Source organism: Scyliorhinus canicula, chromosome 6 (genome assembly GCF_902713615.1).
Source record: "Scyliorhinus canicula chromosome 6, sScyCan1.1, whole genome shotgun sequence".
NCBI lineage: Eukaryota > Metazoa > Chordata > Chondrichthyes > Carcharhiniformes > Scyliorhinidae > Scyliorhinus > Scyliorhinus canicula.
This window is the reverse complement of record NC_052151.1, coordinates 11,544,437-11,567,309: the sequence shown is the minus strand read 5'-3', so window position 1 is coordinate 11,567,309 and position 22,873 is coordinate 11,544,437. Positions and strand designations below refer to the sequence as shown.

The 22,873-nt window shown below is 55.6% G+C and overlaps 1 long non-coding RNA gene across 1 annotated transcript in view; it reads left to right on the top strand.

Moving 5' to 3' along the window:
• The window catches only part of LOC119966980, a 29,259-nt gene extending 11,356 nt beyond the window's left edge, over positions 1-17,903 (top strand). Inside the window, exon 2 of the long non-coding RNA XR_005460889.1 lies at positions 17,653-17,903. This is a non-coding gene — a long non-coding RNA (uncharacterized LOC119966980). The remainder of the gene's footprint in view (positions 1-17,652) is intronic.
• Positions 17,904-22,873: the final 4,970 nt, after the last annotated feature.

The following is a 22,873-nucleotide window of genomic DNA, read 5'->3' as shown; positions in this document are numbered from 1 at the left end:
TCCTCTTCCATGCTGCCCCTTCCCTGTCCATTACCCATTTACGCACCATTGCTGCGTTGGCAGCCCAGTAATACCTACAAAGGTCGGGCAGCGCCAGCCCCCCCCTATCCCTGCCCTGCTCCAAAAACATCCCTTCTCACCCTCGGAGTCCCATGCGCCCACACAAATCCCGTAATACTGTTGACCCTCCAAAAAAGGCCTTCGGGATAAGGATGGGGAGGCACTGGAACGGGAACAAAAACCTCGGGAGCACCGTCATCTTGACGGACTGCACCCTCCCCGCCAGTGACAGCGGTAACATATCCCACCTTTTAAACTCCTCCTCCATTTGCTCCACCAGCATTGTGAGGTTGAGCTTGTGCAGGGCCTCCCAGCCACCTGGACTCCTAGGTACCTGAAGCTCTTCCCTACCTGCTTCAGTGGGAGCCTACCAATCCCCTCCTCCTGATCCCCCGGGTGCACAACGAACAGCTTGCTCTTACCCAGGTTGAGCTTATACCCAGAAAAGCCCCCAAATTTGCTGAGAATCCTCATCACCTCCGGCATCCCCCCCACCAGGTCCGCCACATACAGCAACAAGTCATCTGCGTAAAGTGACACTCGATGCTCCTCCCCACCCCGCACCAGGCCCTCCCAGTTCCATGCCTCTCTCAACGCCATGGCCAGGGGCTCAATCGCCAGCGCGAAGAGCAAGGGGGACAGGGGGCACCCCTGTCTCGTCCCCCGGTGCAGCCGAAAGTACTCGGTACTCCGATCTCCTCCTATTCGTGGCTACATTCGCCATCGGGGCCTCATAGAGCAGCCTCACCCAACGGACAAACCCCTCCCCAAACCCAAACCTCTCCAACACCTCGCACAGATACTCCCACTCAACCCTATCAAAGGCCTTCTCCGCATCTAATGCCACCACTATCTCCGCCTCCCCTTCCACAGACGGCATCATAATGACGTTGAGGAGCCTTCGTATGTTAGTATTCAACTGCCTTCCCTTCACAAACCCCGTCTGGTCCTCATGAATGACCCCGGGTACACAATCCTCTATCCTTATAGCTAAGATCTTCGCCAACAGCTTGGCGTCTACATTTAACAGCGAGATCGGCCTGTATGACCCACACTGCAGAGGGTCCTTGTCCCGCTTCAAGATCAAGGAAATCAGCGCCCGTGACATAGTTGGGGGCAAAGCACCCCCCCCCCCCCCCCCCCCCCCCCCCCCCCCCCCCCCCCCTTGCCTTGTTAAAGGTCCGGACCAACAGGTCCGCATACATTTTATAAAATTCGGCCGGAAACCCATCCGGCTCCCGTGCCTTCCCCGACTGCATGCTCCCTATCCCTTTAACCAACTCCTCCAGCTCGATCGGCGCCCCTAGTCCTTCCACCTGCCCCTCCTCCACCCTCGGAAATCGTAGCTTGTCCAAGAAGCGCCCCATTCTCTCCCCCCCACCGGGGGTTCAGACTGGTACAATTCCCCATAAAAGTCCCTAAAGACCCCATTAACATCTACTCCCCTCCGCACCACCTTCCCATCTCTATCCTTCACTCCCCCAAACTCCCTGGCCGTGTCCCGCTTTCGGAGCTGGTGTGCCAGCATCCTGCTCGCCTTCTCCCCGTATTCATACACCGCCCCCTGTGCTTTCCTCCACTGAGCCTCCGCTTTTCTGGCAGTCAATAGATCGAACCCGGTCTGAAGGCTACGCCTTACCCCAGCAATCCCTCCTCCGGAGCCTCCGCGTATCTCCTGTCCACCCTCACCACCTCCCCCACCAATCTCTCCCCTCTCCCTATGGGTTCTGCTCTCCCCCTCCTTATGGGTTCGGATGGAAATCAACTCCCCTCTAATCACCGCCTTCAATGCCTCCCAGACCGTCCCCACTCTGACCTCCCCGTTATCGTTGGCCTCAAGGTACCTCTTGATACAACCTCGAACCCGCCCGCCCACCTCCGCGCCTGCCAGCAGCCCCACCTCCAAGCACCAGAGTGGACGCTGGTCCCTCTCCTCCCTCAGCCTGACCCTGACCCCCCCCCCCCCCCATGATCAGGCCTCCAGATCTGGAATGCGGCCCAACATGCGCCGCATAAACCCCGCATCGTCCCAGTTCGGGACGTATGCGTTAACCAGCACCACCCGCTCCCCCTGCAGCTTGCCACTCACCATCACATACCTCCCGCCACTGTCCGTCACCACATTCGGCGCCTCAAACGACACCCGCTTTCCCACCAGGATCGCCATCCACCGATTCTTCTCATCCAGCCCTGAATGAAATACTTGGCCTACCCATCCCTTCCTCAGTCGAACCTGGTCCGCCACCTTCAGGTGCGTCTCCTGGAGCATGGCCACATCTGCCTTCAAGTGCGTAACCCCCCCCCCTCCCATTGCCAGTCCCCACCACCAGCTCCCCTCACTCCCAGTTTACCTCCCTGCCCGAACCCGTCCACCAGACACATACAAAAAGACATCACCCCACCCACCCTGAAGCCAACACACATCCTGCATGAAACAGAGAACCCCCCCTCCAAACAATCGAGACAGTTGCATTTACATACAAAACCCCCATCCCTGACCCTCCGTTTGAGTCCAATTTCTCGGACTGCACGAAGGCCCACGCCTCCTCTGGGGACTCGAAATAATGGTGCCGGTCCTTGTAGGTGACCCACAGACGCGCCGGCTGCAACATGCCAAACTTCACACTCCGTCTGTGGAGCACCGCCTTCGTCCGGTTGAACCCGGCCCTCCACTTAGCCACCTCCGTACTCCAGTCCTGGTAGATCCGCACCACCGTGTTCTCCCACTTGCTGCTCCGCTCCTTCTTGGCCCACCGGAGCATGCACTCCCGGTCAACGAACCGGTGGAACCACACCAGCACCGCCCGAGGCGGCTCATTCGGCTTGGGCCTCCTAGCCAGTATTCTGTGGGCCCCCTCCAGCTCCAGGGGCCCCTGGAAGGACCCAGCTCCCATCAGCGAGTTCAACAAAACGACCACGTAGGCCCCCAGGTCCGACCCCTCCAGCCCCTCCGTGAGGCCCAGGATCTGTAAATTTTTTCGCCTCGACCGGTTCTCCATCTCCTCGAACCACTCCTGCCACTTTTTATGGAGTGCCTCGCGCATCTCCACCTTCCCCACGACGGCCGCGGCCTCATCCTCCCTTTCGGAGGCCTGCTGCTGCAACTCCCGGATTGCAGCCCCCTGGGCTGTCTGAGTCTCCAGCAGCTTACCAGTGGTAGCCTTCAGCGACTCCAGCAACTCCACCTTAACCTCCTGAAAGCAGTGCAGCAGTCTCCTGCTGCTGCTGAAAATGAAAAAAATGAAAATCGCTTATTGTCACGAGTAGGCTTCAATGAAGTTACTGTGAAAAGCCCCTAGTCGCCACATTCCGGCGCCTGTCCGGGGAGGCTGGTACGGGAATCGAACCGTGCTGCTTGGTCTGCTTTAAAAGCCAGCGATTTTGCCCAGTGTGCTAAACCAGCCCCTGGTGGGTGCCCTGCGCCCACTGCCTCCACTCCTCGAGGGCTCCGCCGGCCGCCATTTTGTTTTCCTTCCCCCGCTTTTGCTGAGGCGCTGCCACCGCTTTTCTGCTCGCCCCATTCCTGGTCCGGACCATAGAACCCTGGGGATCTACTGCAGACCCCTTCCCACGTCGGGAATCGTCGATCAAGTACCGCTGGGGGCCCTAAAAAGAGCCCAAAAAGTCTGTTTCTAGCGGGAGCTGCCGAACGTGCGGCTTAGCTCCGCATAGCCACAACCGGAAGTCGTGGGATTCATTCTCACCAACGCTCTGAGCGATAACTTTCCTGCATTTTCTCCCAGCAGCATCTTTCTTACTCTCCAACTGCATGTGTTTGACGAAGATTCTGAGAGTCGCACAAGGCTGCTTCTGCCTTTGTTCCGGTGTAAAAACTGGCACTTGAGAGTTTCAATTGGGCTTAACTTGGCCCCCAGTCCCCATGGCAACCAAGTCACATCAGCATGTCATGGACAGAACTAATAGCGAATCTCACATTCCTCTTTGTGACTCCCTTTTCCCCTCAATTAGAGACAATTTAGGAAATAACCATTTGATAAAAGCAAGCCTTGTAACACCGTTCACTGGTTTCAATTCATTGTGGGCCCCCTTGTTATCATTCCCTGATCCCAGGCCGGTTCAGTTGGAGTCTGTCCCAAAGGTATAGTTCATTCCAGCCCCAGCATTGAACAGTTCTGATGAAAGGTTATCAACCTGAAACATTAACTGTTTCTTGCTGCACAGGCGCTGGCAGACCTGCTGCGTTTTTCCAGCATTTTCTGTTTATATTTTCGATTTTGTTTTTGTCCCATGAAATCGCGAACTGTGCGGAGTCTGCTTGTCCTCCCGTGTGTGTGTGGGTTTCCTCCGGATGCTCCGGTTTCCTCCCACAGTCCAAAGATGTGCAGGTTAGGAGAATTGGCCATGATAAATTGCCCTTAGTGTTGGGTGGGGTTATGGGGATAGGGTGGAGATGACCAGAGATATTCAGGATAAGATGAAAAAGTAAAGAGGTTTGTAGTAAGTACAAGGGGAGCAATCAACAGGGACATTAGTGGAGTACAGAAAGTTCTGAATGGAGCTTAAGAAAGCAATTAGGAGAACAAAGAGGGGATAGGCCCATCAGTGATCAAGGGGCAATCTGTGGTGGGGCCAGAGGACACCCGGTTGAGTGAATACATCACATCCGTCTTCACCTAATACAATGAGGAGGTAGATGTGGAACTCAGGGAGAGAGACTGAGAGGTTCTTCAGCAAATTGACATAGGGAGTGACAAAGGTATCGGAGGTGTTGGTGGGCTTAAAAGTGGACAAATCTCCAGGTCCTGATGAATTGTATCCCAGGCTGCTGTGGGAGGCGAGGGAGGAGATTGCAGGGGCTCTGACCCAAATTTTTAATTCCTCTCTGGCCGCGGGGAAGACTGGAGAACAGCTATCGTTATTCCACTAATTAAGAAGAGATAAGTCAGGGAACTACAGACACGTCAGTGGATAGGGAAACTATTGGAAATTCTGGAGAGAATCTCTCTCCACTTGCAGAGGCACGGTTTGATCAGGAATAGTCAGCATGGCTTGGTCAGAGGGAGGACATGCCTAACTAATTTCATTGAATTTTTTGAGGATGAGGCCAGGTGTGTAGATGAGGGTAAGTGCAGTTGATGTCGTTTAGATGGATTTCAGCAAAACCTTTGACAGGGTGCCACATGGGAGACTAATAAAGAAACCAAATGCACATGGGATACAGGCTAATTTGATACGGTGAATTCAAAATGGCTTAGCTGTAGGAGACAGAGGGTGATGACAGACGGCAGCTTTAGTGACTGGAAGCCAGTGTCTGGTGGCATACCACAGGGATCTGTGCTGGGTTCCCTATTGTTTGTCATTTATATAAACAACAAGGGGCTGGTTTAGCACACTGGGCTAAATCGCTGGCTTTTAAAGCAGACCGAGGCAGGCCAACAGCACGGTTCAATTCCCATACTAGCCTCCCCGAACAGGCGCCGGAATGTGGCGACTAGGGGCTTTTCACAGTAACTTTATTTGAACAAAGAACAATGAAAAATACAGCACAGGAACAGGCCCTTCGGCCCTCCAAGCCTGTGCCGACCATGCTGCCCGTCTAAACTAAAATCTTCTACACTTCCAGGGTCCGTATCCCTCTATTCCCATCCTATTCATGTATTTGTCAAGATGGCCGTGAAATGTCACTATCGTCCCTGCTTCCACCACCTCCTCCGACAGCGAGTTCCAGGCACTCACTAGCCTCTGTGTAAAAAACTTGCCTCATACATCTACTCTAAACCTTGCCCCTCGCACCTTAAACCTATGCCCCCTAGTAATTGACCCCTCTACTCTGGGGAAAAAGCCTCTGACTATCCACTCTGTCTATGCCCCTCATAATTTAGTAGACCTCTATCAGGTCGCCCGTCAACCTCCTTCGTTCCAGTGAGAACAAACCAAGTTTATTCAACCGCTCCTCATTGCTAATGCCTCCATACCAGGCAACATCCTGGTAAATCTCTTCTGCACCCTCTAAAGCCTCCACATCCTTCTGGTAGTGTGGCAACCAGAATTGAACACTATACTCCAAGTGTTGCCTAACTAAGGTTCTATACAGCTGCAACATGACTTGCCAATTCTTATACTCAATGCCCCGGCCAATGAAGGCAAGCATGCCGTATGCCTTCTTGACTACCTTCTCCACCTGTATTGCCCCTTTCAGTGACCTGTGGACCTGTACACCTTGATCTCTCTGACTGTCCATACTCCTGAGGGTTCTACCATGAAAATGAAAAATGAAATGAAAATCGCTTATTGTCACGAGACGGCTTCAATGACTGTGAAAAGCCCCTAGTTGCCACATTCCGGCACCTGTTCAGGGAGGCTGGTACGGGAATTGAACCGTGCTGCTGGCCTGCCTTGGTCTGCTTTAAAAGCCAGTGATTTAGCCCAGTGTGCTAAACCAGCCCCTGTATATTCCCTACCTGCATTAGACCTTCCAAAATGCATTACCTCACATTTGTCCGGATTAAACTCCATCTGCCATCTCTCCGCCCAAGTCGGCAAACAATCTAAATCCTGCTGTATCCTCTGACAGTCCTCATCACGATCCGCAATTCCACCAACCTTTGTGTCGTCTGCAAACTTACTAATCAGATCAGTTGCATTTTCCTCCAAATCATTTATATATACTACGAACAGCAACGGTCCCAGCACTGATCCCTGCGGAACACCACTAGTCACAGCCCTCCAATCAGAAAAGCACCCTTCCATTGCTACTCTCTGCCTTCTATGACCTAGCCAGTTCTGTATCCATCTTGCCAGCTCACGTCTGATCCCATGTGACTTCACCTTTTGTACCAGTCTGCCATGAGGAACGCTGTGTACAGTAGCGAGCGGGATTGGGGAAGGCTGTGTACAGCAGTGAGAGGGATTGGGGAACGCTGTGTACAGCAGCGAGGGGGATTGGGGAACGCTGTGTACAGCAGCGAGCGGGATTGGGGAAGGCTGTGTACAGCAGCGAGAGGGATTGGGGAACGCTGTGTACAGCAGTGAGAGGGATTGGGAAACGCTGTGTACAGCAGTGAGAGGGATTGGGAAACGCTGTGTACAGCAGGAGCGGGATTGGGAACGCTGTGTACAGCAGTGAGAGGGATTGGGGAACGCTGTGTACAGCAGCGAGAGGGATTGGGGAACGCTGTGTACAGCAGCGAGCGGGATTGGGGAACGCTGTGTACAGCAGCGAGCGGGATTGGGGAAGGCTATGTACAGTCCCGAGCGGGATTGGGGAACGCTGTGTGCAGCAGTGAGAGGGATTGGGGAACGCTGTGTACAGCAGCGAGAGGGATTGGGGAAGGCTGTGTACAGTAGCGAGCGGGATTGGGGAAGGCTGTGTACAGCAGTGAGAGGGATTGGGGAACGCTCTGTACAGCAGCGAGCGGGATTGGGAACGCTGTGTACAGTACCGAGCTGAATTGGGGAATGCTGTGTACAGCAGTGAGAGGGATTGGGAAACGCTGTGTACAGCAGGAGCGGGATTGGGAACACTGTGTACAGTCCCGAGCGGGATTGGGAACGCTGTGTACAGCAGCGAGAGGGATTGGGAACGCTGTGTACAGCAGTGAGAGGGATTGGAGACGCTGTGTACAGCAGCGAGAGGAATTGGGGAACGCTGTGTACAGCAGCGAGCGGGATTGGGGAACGCTGTGTACTGTAGCGAGAGGGATTGGGGAACGCTGTGTACAGCAGCGAGAGGCATTGGGGAACGCTGTGTACAGCAGCGAGAGGGATTGGGGAACGCTGTGTACAGCAGCGAGTGGGATTGGGGAACGCTGTGTACAGCAGTGAGAGGGATTGGGGAACGCTGTGTACAGCAGTGAGAGGAATTGGGGAACGCTGTGTACTGTAGCGAGCGGGATTGGGGAACGCTGTGTACAGCAGCGAGAGGCATTGGGGAACGCTGTGTACTGTAGCGAGCGGGATTGGGGACGCTGTGTACAGCAGTGAGAGGGATTGGGGAACGCTGTGTACAGCAGCGAGCTGGATTAGTGAACGCTGTGTACAGCAGCGAGAGGGATTGGGGAACGCTGTGTACAGCAGCGAGGGGGATTGGGGAACGCTGTGTACAGCAGCGAGGGGATTGGGGAAGGCTGTGTACAGCAGTGAGAGGGATTGGGGACGCTGTGTACAGCATCGAGAGGGATTGGGGAACGCTGTGTACAGCAGCGAGAGGGATTGGGAATGCTGTGTACAGCAGCGAGAGGGATTGGGGACGCTGTGTACAGCAGCGAGAGGGATTGGGGAACGCTGTGTACAGCAGTGAGAGGGATTGGGGAACGCTGTGTACAGCAGCGAGAGGGATTGGGGACGCTGTGTACAGCAGGAGCGGGATTGGGGAACGCTGTGTACAGTAGCAAGCGGGATTGGGGAAGGCTGTGTACAGCAGCGAGAGGGATTGGGGACGCTGTGTACAGCAGTGAGAGGGATTGGGGAACGCTGTGTACAGCAGCGAGAGGGATTGGGGAACACTGTGTACAGCAGCGAGAGGGATTGGGGAACGCTGTGTACAGCAGCGAGAGGGATTGGGGAACGCTGTGTACAGCAGCGAGAGGGATTGGGGACGCTGTGTACAGCAGCGAGCGGGATTGGGGAACGCTGTGTATAGTAGCGAGCGGGATTGGGGAAGCTGTGTGCAGCAGTGAGAGGGATTGGGGAACACTGTGTACAGCAGGAGCGGGATTGGGGAACGCTGTGTACAGCAGCGAGAGGCATTGGGGAACGCTGTGTACAGCAGCGAGAGGGATTGGGGATGCTGTGTACAGCAGCGAGAGGGATTGGGAACGCTGTGTACAGTAGCGAGCGGGATTGGGGAACGCTGTGTACAGCAGCGAGAGGGATTGGGGACGCTGTGTACAGCAGCGAGCTGGATTAGTGAACGCTGTGTACAGCAGCGAGAGGGATTGGGGAAGGCTGTGTACAGCAGCGAGGGGGATTGGGGAAGGCTGTGTACAGCAGTGAGAGGGATTGGGGACGCTGTGTACAGCAGGAGCGTGATTGGGGAACGCTGTGTACAGCAGCGAGAGGGATTGGGGAACGCTGTGTACAGCAGCGAGAGGGATTGGGGAACGCTGTGTACAGTACCGAGCGTGATTGGGGACGCTGTGTACAGCAGCGAGAGGGATTGGGGAACGCTGTGTACAGTACCGAGCGGGATTGGGGAACGCTGTGTACAGTACCGAGCGGGATTGGGAAACGCTGTGTACAGCAGTGAGAGGGATTGGGGACGCTGTGTACAGCAGTGAGAGGGATTGGGGAAGGCTGTGTACAGCAGTGAGAGGGATTGGGGAACGCTCTGCACAGCAGTGAGAGGGATTGGGGAACGCTGTGTACAGCAGCGAGAGGAATTGGGGAACGCTGTGTACAGCAGTGAGAGGGATTGGGGAACGCTCTGCACAGCAGTGAGAGGGATTGGGGAACGCTGTGTACAGCAGCGAGAGGGATTGGGAACGCTGTGTACAGTAGCGAGCGGGATTGGGGAAGGCTGTGTACAGCAGCGAGCTGGATTAGGGAACGCTGTGTACAGCAGCGAGAGGCATTGGGGAACACTGTGTACTGTAGCGAGCGGGATTGGGGAACGCTGTGTACAGCAGCGAGAGGCATTGGGGAACGCTGTGTACAGTAGCAAGCGGAATTGGGGAACGCTGTGTACAGCAGCGAGGGATTGGGGAACGCTGTGTACAGCAGCGAGGGGGATTGGGGAACGCTGTGTACAGTAGTGAGCGCGATTGGGGAACGCTGTGTACAGCAGCGAGCGGGATTGGGGAACGCTGTGTACAGCAGCGAGAGGCATTGGGGAACGCTGTGTACAACAGCGAGAGGGATTGGGGAACGCTGTGTACAGCAGCGAGAGGGATTGGGGACGCTGTGTACAGCAGCGAGAGGGATTGGGGACGCTGTGTACAGCAGCGAGAGGGATTGGGGAAGGCTGTGTACAGCAGTGAGAGGCATTGGGGAACGCTGTGTACAGCAGCGAGAGGGATTGGGAATGCTGTGTACAGTACCGAGCTGAATTGGGGAACGCTGTGTACAGCAGCGAGAGGGATTGGGGAACGCTGTGTACAGCAGCGAGAGGGATTGGGAATGCTGTGTACAGTACCGAGCTGAATTGGGGAATGCTGTGTACAGTACCGAGTGGGATTGGGGAACGCTGTGTACAGCAGCGAGAGGAATTCGGGACGCTGTGTACAGCAGGAGCGGGATTGGGATCGCTGTGTACAGCAGCGAGAGGGATTGGGATCGCTGTGTAAAGCAGCGAGAGGGATTGGGATCGCTGTGTACAGTACCGAGAGGGATTGGGATCGCTGTGTACAGCAGCGAGAGGGATTGGGATCGCTGTGTACAGTACCGAGTGGGATTGGGGAACGCTGTGTACAGCAGCGAGAGGGATTGGGGACGCTGTGTACAGCAGCGAGAGGGATTGGGGAACGCTGTGTACAGCAGCGAGAGGGATTGGGGAACGCTGTGTACAGCAGCGAGAGGGATTGGGGGACGCTGTGTACAGCAGTGAGAGGGATTGGGGAACGCTGTGTACAGCAGCGAGAGGGATTGGGGAACGCTGTGTACAGCAGCGAGAGGGATTGGGAAACGCTGTGTACAGCAGTGAGAGGGATTGGGGAACGCTGTGTACAGCAGCGAGAGGGATTGGGAACGCTGTGTACAGCAGTGAGAGGGATTGGGAACGCTGTGTACAGCAGCGAGAGGGATTGGGGGACGCTGTGTACAGCAGCGAGAGGGATTGGGGAACGCTGTGTACAGTACCGAGCGGGATTGGGGACGCTGTGTACAGCAGTGAGAGGGATTGGGAACGCTGTGTACAGCAGCGAGAGGGATTGGGGAAGGCTGTGTACAGCAGCGAGACGGATTGGGGAATGCTGTGTACATCAGTGAGGGGGATTGGGGAACGCTGTGTACAGCAGTGAGACGGATTGGGGAACGCTGTGTACAGCAGCGAGAGGGATTGGGAACGCTGTGTGGAGCAGCGAGTGGGATTGGGGAACGCTGTGTACAGTACCGAGCGGGATTGGGGAACGCTGTGTACAGCAGTGAGAGGGATTGGGGGACGCTGTGTACAGCAGTGAGGGGGATTGGGAACGCTGTGTACAGCAGCGAGAGGGATTGGGGAACGCTGTGTACAGCAGCGAGAGGGATTGGGAATGCTGTGTACAGTACCGAGCTGAATTGGGGAATGCTGTGTACAGTACCGAGCGGGATTAGGGGATGCTGTGTACAGCAGGGAGAGGGATTGGGGAACGCTGTGTATAGCAGCGAGCGGGATTGGGGAACTCTGTGTGCAGCAGTGAGAGGGATTGGGGAACGCTGTGTATAGCAGTCAGAGGGATTGGGGAACGTTGTGTACAGCAGCGAGCGGGATTGGGGAACGCTGTGTGCAGCAGCGAGAGGGATTGGGGACACTGTGTACAGTAGCGAGCGGGATTGGGGAACGCTGTGTACAGCAGCGAGAGGGATTGGGGAACGCTGTGTACAGTACCGAGCGGGATTGGGGAACGCTGTGTACAGCAGCGAGAGGGATTGGGGAACCCTGTGTACAGCAGTGAGAGGGATTGGGGATGCTGTGTACAGCAGTGAGAGGGATTGGGGAACGCTGTGTGCAGTAGGGAGCGGGATTGGGGAACGCTGTGTACAGCAGTGAGAGGGATTGGGGAACGCTGTGTATAGCAGCGAGCGGGATTGGGGAACTCTGTGTGCATCAGTGAGAGGGATTGGGGACGCTGTGTACAGCAGCGAGTGGGATTGGGGATGCTGTGTACAACAGCGAGTGGGATTGGGGAACGCTGTGTACAGTACCGAGCGGGATTGGGGAACCCTGTGTACAGCAGTGAGAGGGATTGGGGATGCTGTGTACAGCAGTGAGAGGGATTGGGGAACGCTGTGTGCAGTAGGGAGCGGGATTGGGGAACGCTGTGTACAGCAGTGAGAGGGATTGGGGAACGCTGTGTATAGCAGCGAGCGGGATTGGGGAACTCTGTGTGCAGCAGTGAGAGGGATTGGGGAACGCTGTGTATAGCAGTCAGAGGGATTGGGGAACGTTGTGTACAGCAGCGAGCGGGATTGGGGAACGCTGTGTGCAGCAGCGAGAGGGATTGGGGACACTGTGTACAGTAGCGAGCGGGATTGGGGAACGCTGTGTACAGCAGCGAGCGGGATTGGGGACGCTGTGTACAGCAGCGAGAGGGATTGGGGAACGCTGTGTACAGTACCGAGCGGGATTGGGGAACGCTGTGTACAGCAGCGAGGGGGATTGGGGACGCTGTGTACAGCAGCGAGTGGGATTGGGGATGCTGTGTACAACAGCGAGTGGGATTGGGGAACGCTGTGTACAGTACAGAGCGGGATTGGGGAACCCTGTGTACAGCAGTGAGAGGGATTGGGGATGCTGTGTACAGCAGTGAGAGGGATTGGGGAACGCTGTGTGCAGTAGGGAGCGGGATTGGGGAACGCTGTGTACAGCAGTGAGAGGGATTGGGGAACGCTGTGTACAGCAGTGAGAGGGATTGGGGAACGCTGTGTACAGCAGTGAGAGGGATTGGGATCGCTGTGTACAGCAGTGAGAGGGATTGGGGAACGCTGTGTGCAGTAGGGAGCGGGATTGGGGAACGCTGTGTACAGCAGTGAGAGGGATTGGGGAACGCTGTGTACAGTACCAAGCGGGATTGGGAACGCTGTGTGCAGCAGCGAGCGGGATTGGGGAACGCTGTGTACAGTACCGAGCGGGATTGGGGAACGCTGTGTACAGCAGCGAGAGGGATTGGGGAACGCTGTGTACAGCAGCGAGAGGAATTGGGAATGCTGTGTACAGCAGCGAGAGGAATTCATGACGCTGTGTACAGTACCGAGCGGGATTGGGAACGCTGTGTACAGTACCGAGCTGGATTGGGGAACGCTGTGTACAGTACCGAGCGGGATTGGGGAAGGCTGTGTACAGCAGCGAGCGGGATTGGGGAACGCTGTGTACAGCAGCGAGAGGGATTGGGAACGCTGTGTACAGTAGCGAGCTGGATTGGGGAAGGCTGTGTACAGCAGTGAGAGGGATTGGGGAACGCTGTGTACAGCAGGGAGCGGGATTGGGGAAGGCTGTGTACAGCAGGGAGAGGGATTGGGGAACGCTGTGTACAGCAGCGAGAGGGATTGGGGAAGGCTGTGTACAGCAGTGAGAGGGATTGGGGAACGCTGTGTACAGCAGCGAGAGGCATTGGGGAACGCTGTGTACTGTAGCGAGCGGGATTGGGGAAGGCTGTGTACAGCAGCGAGAGGGATTGGGAACGCTGTGTACAGCAGCGAGAGGGATTGGGGAACGCTGTGTACATCAGTGAGGGGGATTGGGGAACGCTGTGTACAGCAGTGAGACGGATTGGGGAATGCTGTGTACAGCAGCGAGAGGGATTGGGAACGCTGTGTACAGCAGCGAGAGGGATTGGGGAACGCTGTGTACAGTACCGAGCGGGATTGGGGAACGCTGTGTACAGCAGCGAGGGGGATTGGGAACGCTGTGTACAGTACCGAGCTGAATTGGGGAATGCTGTGTACAGTACCGAGTGGGATTGGGGAACGCTGTGTACAGCAGCGAGAGGAATTCGGGACGCTGTGTACAGCAGGAGCGGGATTGGGGAACGCTGTGTACAGCAGCGAGAGGGATTGGGATCGCTGTGTACAGTACCGAGCGGGATTGGGGGATGCTGTGTACAGCAGCGAGAGGGATTGGGGAACGCTGTGTACAGCAGCGAGAGGCATTGGGGAATGCTGTGTACAGCAGCAAGCGGGATTGGGGAACGCTGTGTGCAGCAGTGAGGGGGATTGGGGAACGCTGTGTAAAGCAGCGAGCGGGATTGGGGAACGCTGTGTACAGCAGCGAGCGGGATTGGGGAACGCTGTGTACAGTACCGAGCGGGATTGGGGAACGCTGTGTACAGCAGTGAGAGGGATTGGGGAACGCTGTGTACAGCAGTGAGACGGATTGGGGAACGCTGTGTACAGCAGCGACAGGGATTGGGAACGCTGTGTGGAGCAGCGAGTGGGATTGGGGAACGCTGTGTACAGTACCGAGCGGGATTGGGGAACGCTGTGTACAGCAGTGAGAGGGATTGGGGAACGCTGTGTACAGCAGTGAGAGGGATTGGGGAACGCTGTGTACAGCAGGAGCGGGATTGGGGAACGCTGTGTACAGCAGCGAGAGGGATTGGGATCGCTGTGTACAGTACCGAGCGGGATTGGGGAATGCTGTGTACAGTACCGAGCGGGATTAGGGGATGCTGTGTACAGCAGCGAGAGGGATTGGGGACGCTGTGTACAGCAGCGAGAGGCATTGGGGAATGCTGTGTACAGCAGCAAGCGGGATTGGGGAACGCTGTGTGCAGCAGTGAGGGGGATTGGGGACGCTGTGTACAGTACCGAGCGGGATTGGGAAACGCTGTGTACAGCAGGAGCGGGATTGGGGAACGCTGTGTAAAGCAGCGAGCGGGACTGGGGAACGCTGTGTACAGCAGCGAGCGGGATTGGGGAACGCTGTGTACAGTACCGAGCGGGATTGGGGAACGCTGTGTACAGCAGCGAGAGGGATTGGGGAACGCTGTGTACAACAGCGAGAGGGATTGGGGACGCTGTGTACAGCAGCGAGAGGGATTGGGGAACGCTGTGTACAGTACCGAGCGGGATTGGGGAACGCTGTGTACAGCAGCGAGACGGATTGGGGAATGCTGTGTACATCAGTGAGGGGGATTGGGGAACGCTGTGTACAGCAGTGAGACGGATTGGGGAACGCTGTGTACAGCAGCGAGAGGGATTGGGAACGCTGTGTGGAGCAGCGAGTGGGATTGGGGAACGCTGTGTACAGTACCGAGCGGGATTGGGGAACGCTGTGTACAGCAGTGAGAGGGATTGGGGAACGCTGTGTACAGCAGTGAGAGGGATTGGGGAACGCTGTGTACAGCAGTGAGAGGGATTGGGGAACGCTGTGTACAGCAGCGAGAGGGATTGGGGAACGCTGTGTACAGTACCGAGCGGGATTGGGGAACGCTGTGTACATCAGTGAGAGGGATTGGGGAATGCTGTGTACAGCAGCGAGAGGGATTGGGAACGCTGTGTGCAGCAGCGAGTGGGATTGGGGAACGCTGTGTACAGTACCGAGCGGGATTGGGGAACGCTGTGTACAGCAGGGAGCGGGATTGGGGAACGCTGTGTACAGCCAGGGCCGGCCCAAGTTACCGGCAACTCGGGCAGTCGCCCGGGGCGCCATGTGCTAGGGGGCGCCAGAGACTCGGGTCCCGCGCATGCGCAGTTGGGCCGGTGCCAACCAGCGCATGCGCGGTGGCCGCCCTCCCCCAGGGAGAGGGATTGGGAACACTGTGTACAGTACCAAGCGGGATTGGGGAACGCTGTGTACAGCAGGGAGCGGGATTGGGGAACGCTGTGTGCAGCAGGGAGCGGGATTGGGAACACTGTGTACAGTACCGAGCGGGATTGGGGAACGCTGTGTGCAGCAGGGAGCGGGATTGGTGAATGCTGTGTGCAGCAGGGAGCGGGATTGGGAACGCTGTCTACAGTACTGAGCGGGATTGGGAACGCTGTGTGCAGCAGGGAGCGGGATTGGTGAATGCTGTGTACAGTACCGAGCGGGATTGGGGAACGCTGTGTGCAGCAGGGAGCGGGATTGGTGAATGCTGTGTGCAGTAGGGAGCGGGATTGGGGAATGCTGTGTGCAGCAGGGAGCGGGATTGGGGAACGCTGTGTGCAGCAGGGAGCGGGATTGGTGAATGCTGTGTGCAGCAGGGAGCGGGATTGGTGAATGCTGTGTGCAGCAGGGAGCGGGATTGGGAACGCTGTGTACAGCAGGGAGCAGGATTGGGAACACTGTACAGTACCAAGCGGGATTGGGGAACGCTGTGTGCAGCAGGGAGCGGGATTGGTGAATGCTGTGTGCAGCAGGAGCGGGATTGGGAACGCTGTGTACAGTACCGAGCGGGATTGGGGAACGCTGTGTGCAGCAGGGAGCGGGATTGGTGAATGCTGTGTGCAGCAGGGAGCGGGATTGGGAACGCTGTCTACAGTACCGAGCGGGATTGGGGAACGCTGTGTGCAGCAGGGAGCGGGATTGGGAACGCTGTGTACAGTACCGAGCGGGATTGGGGAACGCTGTGTGCAGCAGGGAGCGGCATTGGTGAATGCTGTGTGCAGCAGGGAGCGGGATTGGGAACGCTGTCTACAGTACCGAGCGGGATTGGGGAACGCTGTGTGCAGCAGGGAGCGGGATTGGGAACGCTGTCTACAGTCCCGAGCGGGATTGGGGAACGCTGTGTGCAGCAGGGAGCGGGATTGGTGAATGCTGTGTGCAGCAGGGAGCGGGATTGGTGAATGCTGTGTGCAGCAGGGAGCGGGATTGGGAACGCTGTGTGCAGCAGGGAGCGGGATTGGTGAATGCTGTGTGCAGCAGGGAGTGGGATTGGGGAACGCTGTGTGCAGCAGGGAGCGGGATTGGGGAACGCTGTGTGCAGCAGGGAGCGGGATTGGGGAACGCTGTGTGCAGCAGGGAGCGGGATTGGGAACGCTGTCTACAGTACCGAGCGGGATTGGGGAACGCTGTGTGCAGCAGGGAGCGGGATTGGTGAATGCTGTGTGCAGCAGGGAGCGGGATTGGGAATGCTGTCTACAGTACCGAGCGGGATTGGGGAACGCTGTGTGCAGCAGGGAGCGGGATTGGGAACGCTGTGTACAGTACCGAGCAGGATTGGGGAACGCTGTGTGCAGCAGGGAGCGGGATTGGTGAATGCTGTGTGCAGCAGGGAGCGGGATTGGGAACGCTGTCAACAGTACCGAGCGGGATTGGGGAACGCTGTGTGCAGCAGGGAGCGGGATTGGTGAATGCTGTGTGCAGCAGGGACCGGGATTGGGAACGCTGTCTACAGTTCCGAGCGGGATTGGGGAACGCTGTGTGCAGCAGGGAGCGGGATTGGTGAATGCTGTGTGCAGCAGGGAGCGGGATTGGTGAATGCTGTGTGCAGCAGGGAGCGGGATTGGGAACGCTGTGTGCAGCAGGGAGCGGGATTGGTGAATGCTGTGTGCAGCAGGGAGCGGGATTGGTGAATGCTGTGTGCAGCAGGGAGCAGGATTGGGAACGCTGTGTACAGTACCGAGCGGGATTGGGGAACGCTGTGTGCAGCAGGGAGCGGGATTGGGGAACGCTGTGCACAGTACCGAGCGGGATTGGGGAACGCTGTGTGCAGCAGGGAGCGGGATTGGTGAATGCTGTGTGCAGCAGGGAGCGGGATTGGGGAACGCTGTGTGCAGCAGGGAGCGGGATTGGTGAATGCTGTGTGCAGCAGGGAGCGGGATTGGTGAATGCTGTGTGCAGCAGGGAGCGGGATTGGGGAACGCTGTGTGCAGCAGGGAGCGGGATTGGGGAACGGTGTGTGAAGCAGGGAGCGGGATTGGTGAATGCTGTGTGCAGCAGGGAGTGGGATTGGGAACGCTGTGTGCAGCAGGGAGCGGGATTGGGGAACGCTGTGTGCAGCAGGGAGCGGGATTGGGGAACGCTGTGTACAGCCCTGAGGCAGGAGTGACTCTTTGGCTTTGTTGTCTTCACAGATGGCTGTCCTTGGTCAGCAGTCAGGCAGCGCTAGTCTAACAGAGCTACAGGTGAGCACCCTGGAAACCCAACACAGCAGCAAGCTGGCCCAGAACGACTGATCATTCACAAGCCAGGAACTCAAAGAAGCAACATCTATTTAAATATAGAAACTGACTGCCATATTTATTTATTTTTTGTCTCCCCCTCTCCCTCAGCCCTTGTTATATTCGCAATGGATGGAGCTTTTTTCTAAATCAATGTGAAATTACCGACTGCCTAAGGTTGATCTTTTACACAATTCAAAGCGATTTGCACACTGTGGACCCATTTCAGACTCCAGCCAACAGTTCCCCTGGTGCAGGAGCCCTGTAAATACATGAATTCAGTCTTCTGCCAGGCCCTGGAGGATCAAAGTCATCACCAACACTTTCTTAAAAATGTGTCTGCTTTTGTAATTGTTGAGTTTTGAGTGAGGTTGTGGGAAGGACGGGTCTGGGTGCATGTGGACAGCAGCAGCTTGGATTGGCTGCCTTCAAACCCAGTTCCCTTTCTGCTTTCATTTAGTTTGCAAAGGTTCAGGACATCATGGCATTAATTTCCACAGCTATTTCTCCAACGTTTCTTTTGTAATTATGTTTGTACTGAAGACAGATTGGAGGTGTGTGTTATACATGCGTGTATAATCTGTGTATATAAAATATACACACACATATATATAAAATACACAGGTATGTGTGGTACACACACACAATGTTAAGTATTTAGAAAGTGCTTTTTAATGAAGGCGATATGAATCTTGATTCGCAGTTTACGCTGATTTAATTGATGTGAGTGGCCTTTGGGGGGTGAGGGAACACCATAAGTGACCTCATAACCCTGCACTAGCAAGCAAAAATTAGATTGAAGTTTTTGCTCCTGACCGTTATCCAGTGAGCCCAACTCAGACTGGCCGATTTCGCAATCCAGCTCTTGTAACATTGTAAGCAGATAAGGAACTTATCAGTCATGATAGAATGGTGGAGCGGACTCGATGGGCAGAATTGCCTAATTCTGCTCCTATATCGGAGGAAGACTGGAAAAAAGGACCTGTGCACGCTGATTAGGATTGGAATCGGCTCGTACATGCCCATCGGCTAAGATCTGCATCAAGAGTGGCTGCAACGTCCCCCCATCGGATAAGATCAGGATCAGGATTGGCTGGGACATCTCCCTTCTGGCTAAGATCAGGATTGGCTGGGACATCTCCCTTCCAGCTAAGATCAGGATTGGCTGGGACATCTCCCTTCTGGCTAAGATCAGGATTGGCTGGGACATCTCCCTTCTGGCTAAGATCAGGATTGGCTGGGACATCTCCCTTCTGGCTAAGATCAGGATTGGCTGGGACATCTCCCTTCCAGCTAAGATCAGGATCAGGATTGGCTGGGACATCTCCCTTCCGGCTAAGATCAGGATTGGCTGGGACATCTCCCTTCCGGCTAAGATCAGGATCAGGATTGGCTGGGACATCTCCCTTCTGGCTAAGATCAGGATTGGCTGGGACATCTCCCTTCTGGCTAAGATCAGGATTGGCTGGGGCATCTCCCTTCCGGCTAAGATCAGGATTGGCTGGGACATCTCCCTTCTGGCTAAGATCAGGATTGGCTGGGACATCTCCCTTCTGGCTAAGATCAGGATTGGCTGGGGCATCTCCCTTCTGGCTAAGATCAGGATTGGCTGGGGAATGCCCCTTTTGGCTGAGATCAGGATCAGGATTGGCTGGGACATCTCCCTTCCAGCTAAGATCAGGATTGGCTGGGACATCTCCCTTCTGGCTAAGATCAGGATTGGCTGGGACATCTCCCTTCCGGCTAAGATCAGGATTGGCTGGGACATCTCCCTTCCAGCTAAGATCAGGATTGGCTGGGACATCTCCCTTCTGGCTAAGATCAGGATTGGCTGGGACATCTCCCTTCCAGCTAAGATCAGGATTGGCTGGGACACCTCCCTTCTGGCTAAGATCAGGATCAGGATTGGCTGGGACATCTCCCTTCTGGCTAAGATCAGGATTGGCTGGGACATCTCCCTTCCAGTTAAGATCAGGATTGGCTGGGACATCTCCCTTCTGGCTAAGATCAGGATTGGCTGGGGCATCTCCCTTCCGGCTAAGATCAGGATCAGGATTGGCTGGGACATCTCCCTTCCAGCTAAGATCAGGATTGGCTGGGACATCTCCCTTCAGGCTAAGATCAGGATCAGGATTGGCTGGGACATCTCCCTTCTGGCTAAGATCAGGATTGGCTGGGACATCTCCCTTCTGGCTAAGATCAGGATTGGCTGGGACATCTCCCTTCCGGCTAAGATCAGGATTGGCTGGGACATCTCCCTTCTGGCTAAGATCAGGATTGGCTGGGACATCTCCCTTCTGGCTAAGATCAGGATTGGCTGGGACATCTCCCTTCTGGCTAAGATCAGGATTGGCTGGGACATCTCCCTTCTGGCTAAGATCAGGATTGGCTGGGACATTTCCCTTCTGGCTAAGATCAGGACTGGCTGGGGCATCTCCCTTCAGGCTAAGATCAGGATCAGGATTGGCTGGGACATCTCCCTTCTGGCTAAGATCAGGATCAGGATTGGCTGGGACATCTCCCTTCTGGCTAAGATCAGGATCAGGATTGGCTGGGACATACTGCTTTCAGCTAAGATCAGGACCAGGATTGGCTGGGATATCTCCCTTCTGGCTAAGATCAGGATTGGCTGGGACATCTCCCTTCTGGCTAAGATCGGGATCAGGATTGGCTGGGACATCTCCCTTCTGGCTAAGATCAGGATCAGGATTGGCTGGGACATCTCCCTTCCGGCTAAGATCAGGATCGGCTGGGACATCTCCCTTCTGGCTAAGATCGGGATCAGGATTGGCTGGGACATCTCCCTTCTGGCTAAGATCGGGATCAGGATTGGCTGGGACATCTCCCTTCTGGCTAAGATCAGGATCAGGATTGGCTGGGACATCTCCCTTCCGGCTAAGATCAGGATCGGCTGGGACACCTCCCTTCTGGCTAGGATCAGGATCAGGATTGGCTGGGACATCTCCCTTCCGGCTAAGATCAGGATTGGCTGGGACACCTCCCTTCTGGCTAAGATCAGGATCAGGATTGGCTGGGACATCTCCCTTCTGGCTAAGAACAGGATTGGCTGGGACATCTCCCTTCCGGCTAAGATCAGGGTTGGCTGGGACATCTCCCTTCCGGCTAAGATCAGGATTGGCTGGGGCATCTCCCTTCTGGCTAAGATCAGGATCAGGATTGGTTGGGACATCTCCCTTCTGGCTAAGAACAGGATTGGCTGGGACATCTCCCTTCTGGCTAAGATCAGGATCAGGACTGGCTGGGACATACCCCTGTTGGCTAAGATCAGGATTGGCTGGGACACCTCCCTTCCGGCTAAGATCAGGATTGGCTGGGACATCTCCCTTCTGGCTAGGATCAGGATTGGCTGGGACATACTGCTTTCAGCTAAGGTCAGGATCAGGATTGGCTGGGACATCTCCCTTCTGGCTAAGATCAGGATCAGGATTGGCTGGGACATACTGCTTTCAGCTAAGGTCAGGATCAGGATTGGCTGGGACATCTCCCTTCTGGCTAAGATCAGGATTGGCTGGGAGATAACCCTTTCAGCTAAGGTCAGGATCGGGATTGGCTGGGAGATACCGCTTTGACTAAGTTCAGAATCAGGATTGGCTGGGACATACCCCTTCCAGCTGAGGTCAGGATTGGCTGCGCCAATGCCCTTCCAGTTAAGGTCAGGATTGGCTGGGACATCCCCTTGCTGGCTGAGATCAGGATGAGGATTGGCTGGGACATGGCCATGCTGGTTGAGATCAGGATGAGGATTGGCTGGGACATGGCCCTGCTGGCTGAGATCAGGATGAGGATTGGCTGGGACATGGCCATGCTGGTTGAGATCAGGATGAGGATTGGCTGGGACATGGCTTTGCTGGCTGAGATCAGGATGAGGATTGGCTGGGGCATGCCCTGCTGGCTGAGATCAGGATGAGGATTGGCTGGGACATGGCCATCCTGGCTGAGATCAGGATTGGGATTGGCTGGGACATGGCCCTGCTGGCTGAGATCAGGATTGGGATTGGCTGGGACATGGCCCTGCTGGCTGAGATCAGGATGAGGATTGGCTGGGACATGGCCCTGCTGGCTGAGATCAGGATGAGGATTGGCTGGGACATGGCCCTGCTGGCTGAGATCAGGATGAGGATTGGCTGGGACATGGCCCTGCTGGCTGAGATCAGGATGAGGATTGGCTGGGACATGGCCCTGCTGGCTGAGATCAGGATGAGGATTGGCTGGGACATGGCCCTGCTGGCTGAGATCAGGATGAGGATTGGCTGGGACATGGCCCTGCTGGCTGAGATCAGGATGAGGATTGGCTGGGACATGGCCCTGCTGGCTAAGATCAGGATGAGGATTGGCTGGGACATGGCTTTGCAGGCTGAGATCAGGATTAGGATTGGCTGGGACATGGCCCTGCTGGCTGAGATCAGGATGAGGATTGGCTTGGAAATCCCCTTTCCTGCTAGGATCTGGATCAGGATTGGCTGGGCTGTCCATGACCTCCTTCTGAATCCAGCAACACCATCTTGTCTGACACGGACATGGTGTGTGGATATCTTATCTGAGTCAATATGTACTTGGGCAGGAAGGAAGGTTATAGCCATACAAAAGATACAGCACAGACGGAGGCCATTCGCTCCATCTTGTCCAAGCCAACGCAAAGCCACCCAGTTGCCTGCCCTTTTGAATCCTGCATACGGCCCATAGCCCTGCAGCCTACAGCACATCCAATGCAGATCCAGGTACTATTAAAAGAGTTTTGGGTCTCTCCTCCATCACCAACTCAGGCAGCAAATTCCAGACACTCACCACCCTCTGCGTAAAAATGTTTATCCTCATGTTCCATCTAATCCTTTTGCCACTTAGCTCGAATCTATTACCTGTGGTTTTTCAATTCTTTGCCAAGGGAAACAAGTTCCATCTCTCTGATCTATCTCTACCCCTCACAGTTTTGTATACCTCAATAATGTCAGCCCTCAGCCTCTTCTGTTCTAAGGAAAACAACCCCAGCCTCTCCAATCTATCCTCAGAGCTACAATTCCCCAACACTCATCTGACAACATTCTAGTAAATCTTCTCTGCCCTCTCTCCAGAGCAATTACATCCTTCCTGTAATGTGACCAGAACTGCACACAAT